We start from the raw sequence: 3268 nt of genomic DNA, 5'->3' as shown, positions 1-3268 counted from the left end.
CCCTGAACGTGAAAAACATCTTGAGTGGACTTTCTGACTGTTTCTCTGGGTCTAAAAACTGGTCTCGTCCTTCCTCAAGACTCTTTTTTTTTTTTTTTCTGTCTCTGCATGTCAGCACCTCCTGAGTCAGGTGGTTCTGACCCGTGTTTCAGTGCAGAAGATGCAATATTGTGTGATGTTCGTGGATTCCACACGTGGCTGAAATCGAGGCGAAGCCGGAATGCTGATCAGTGTTGAAATATTATTTGGAAAATTAATTTGCATTCTGCATGGATGTGTAAAACCTGGATGTACAATATTCCCTTCATGTCTTCATATTAATATTCCTTGTTGCCAGCCCGCCTGGAACTAATTTAGTTTTGCAGTAAGAGGGTGTTTTGCCAATGAGGAAAATGGAGGGATTAAAGAATTTCTCATTTCAAGCAATAGATTCAGCGAGGCATTTGAATAGATAATGGCTCAGCCAATTCTCCGCCTCAAAATAGCCAAGGGCACTTTTTTTTTTTTTTTTTTAATTTTAAAAATCGACATGCTATTTTTTCCCCCCGAGAAGACTAAATCTGACCTTTCTTTTCAATTATCAAGGTTATGTGAATTGAGAAGAATCAGTTCTGCGAAAGCTTTTCTTTTACAATGATGAGTATTGATTGATTATTCGTTTCTCCTGACTAGGATTGGGCTGAGGAAGTTTGGCAAAACTGACAATCCTCTTTCGATAATGATGTGCTTCACGACACGATATCTTCTCATTTAAATGTGCTTTCATCTGACTTTTTTTTTTTGTACAATACGCATGTCATATAGCCAAAGATTATGAATTGATTGTCTACTGTGAAGAGTGTGCTAATTATCTTCTGATACCTCTTTTGTAAGTTATTTTTGTTTGCTTGTGAATACACAGTATGTTATTTATTTGAACTATTTATTTAATAAATGATTTGTTAATAAAAACACTTTCTGAATATGTTTAATGAACAACGTCATTTTATAAGCATTACACACTTCAAATGTTTGAGCCACAATTTCTGAATAGACTCTTAAACTGTGTACCAATCTCACACTACTGACTAAATCTTAGCAGGTTTTGAAAATGTGGTGCATTCACACAGTCAGTACGCAAACTAAAACACCTGATTGTAAGTCTGCTGATGGACGCGACCGTCCAACAATCACTGCACAAAGGAAAAGGAGAAGCTAGATTTTACAGTGCATATTTTGCTGTCTATTTGTTAGTATGTTGTTTACTTTAGTATGTTGACTTTTAACCGCAAAACAGTACACAAAACAATAAGTATACTGTATATAATTAGTACATAGTATGGATTTGGGACATGACATTATTTCACGCTGTGTAAAACACATCAGATCTGAAGTTAAGAGCAGAGCTGCTGCCTCGGTGCGGACACTCTTTGTTTGTACTCAAGAAGCCCAGAGACTTTTGTCCACAAAGTCCTGTGATGACCATGTGGACACAAAGCTGACCTCTGCACTCTGTCCACTGACCAGAGGCCTGAGAGAGGAGCGCTGAAAGTGACAGCTTAACTTGTGACCCTGAGGTCATCCTGGAGTCAAACACCGTCCAGTTGACCAAACATGCAGATGGAGAAGAAGAAATCCTGGCATGTTTAAAAATGTCACTTTGTTGCTGCGCACGGTATAAAACTGAAGTCGTGACTGTGACAAGTATAAGAGCAGGAGATACTTGAACACTTAATATTTATGGGAAGAGAGGCAGCAGGAATGCCAAAATTCCATAATTAGCCTAAATGTAAACTAGAATGGAATAAATTTGACTAAAATAATACTTAGTGCTGTAAAAAATGTTACTGTGCAATTAAATAAAAGCATTTATGAGAAATGCCATCTAATTATTAATAAATATCAGATGAAAATCAACTTTAGTTCCAATTAGAGCTGCAACTAATGATTGTTTTCATTTTCATTATTTTTTCAATTAATCAATTAGTTGTGTAGTTTATAAAATGCCAGAAGATATTAAAAAAAACACACACATTATAATTTCCTAAAGTCCAAGGCAAAGTCTTCACATTACTTGGTTTTTTTTGGGTCAGCAGTCCAAAACACAAAGATATTCAGTTTATAACCATATAAAAACAAATTTTAAAAAAAACTAAAGAAGCTGCAACAAGCAAACCATACATTTTCTGTTGATCAACTAACTGATTTATCGCTCAAGTTTCAATATCAGCCGTTTTGTTTGCACCCGACTCCACATTTGCAGTGATGTCATCGGGCCGTTTAACGCCGAGGTCAGCCATTTACATGCCTAATCGCCTATTGTGGCTGTGGAAAATGTGCCCCATTTCTCAGGCAAAAGGCTGCAACTAACTGAGCTGAAGAGTAAACACTGAGTTGGTTTCGGAGCGCTTTCACCCTCGGCTATTAAACTCTGGCTAATGGTGTGTAAACGGAGCAGAGGGCAGCTGGACACACTGACTGACTGACGGGCTGTGGGAACTGACAGGTGACTCTTTGTAATCCTGCAAAAATACTAAACAAATCATATTGTAGTGGGAGGATGATAACAACTGTACAGCAGCTCCCACAGCTTGTTTTTGGGAGGTATTTACCTCTTGTGCAATTTCACAGTGAATTGAGCAATTTTATGGTGAACTGAAATAATACTGAACTAAAATTGCTGTGGTTATTAATAGCTGAACTGCCTGATAATATGAGAAGCAGTGCAGCAAAAAGGATACTTCTTTGCATGTTAAATGCGTCATTCATTATCGAGTCATCATTTGAAACCGGATAGGATGGCGTGTGACAGCTTTCGCACACATGCTGTCAGGCTATAAAATGCATTTTGCTGATACACCTTATTTACAGCATTCACCCAATCACAGCGCAAGCATTGCTCTGACCTCAACTTTCTAGCAGGATTATGAAACCCTGTATTGAAAATAATAACAAATCTGTACACGTCTCATTCCCTCAACCAAGTATATTTGCCTGATTGACTATTCTCTCCCAAGTATGTGGGTAATCGTCTATTGAGAGCACATTTCCTTATCAGTGTCTAGCACACTGTCTGAATCCGTTATCACAATGGGCCAGATCAGTGCAGGCAGCCCCTCGCTCTCCCGGCTGAGGCGCCCATGAAAAAGAATTTCTGGAGTTGGGTGCCAACCGATAGGCCCTGAGCTCTTTATCCCCTTAAAGCCAATTCACACTCTGCATGTTTAAATATCTCAGCTCAACCCCTGCCCTCCCACTCCCGTCATGCACTCGAACCCCCTCCTCCCTC

This window comes from Thunnus albacares, chromosome 2 (assembly GCF_914725855.1).
Source record: "Thunnus albacares chromosome 2, fThuAlb1.1, whole genome shotgun sequence".
Classification (NCBI taxonomy): domain Eukaryota; kingdom Metazoa; phylum Chordata; class Actinopteri; order Scombriformes; family Scombridae; genus Thunnus; species Thunnus albacares.
The sequence above is the reverse complement of the archived record's forward strand: the minus strand, read 5'-3'. Positions refer to the sequence as shown.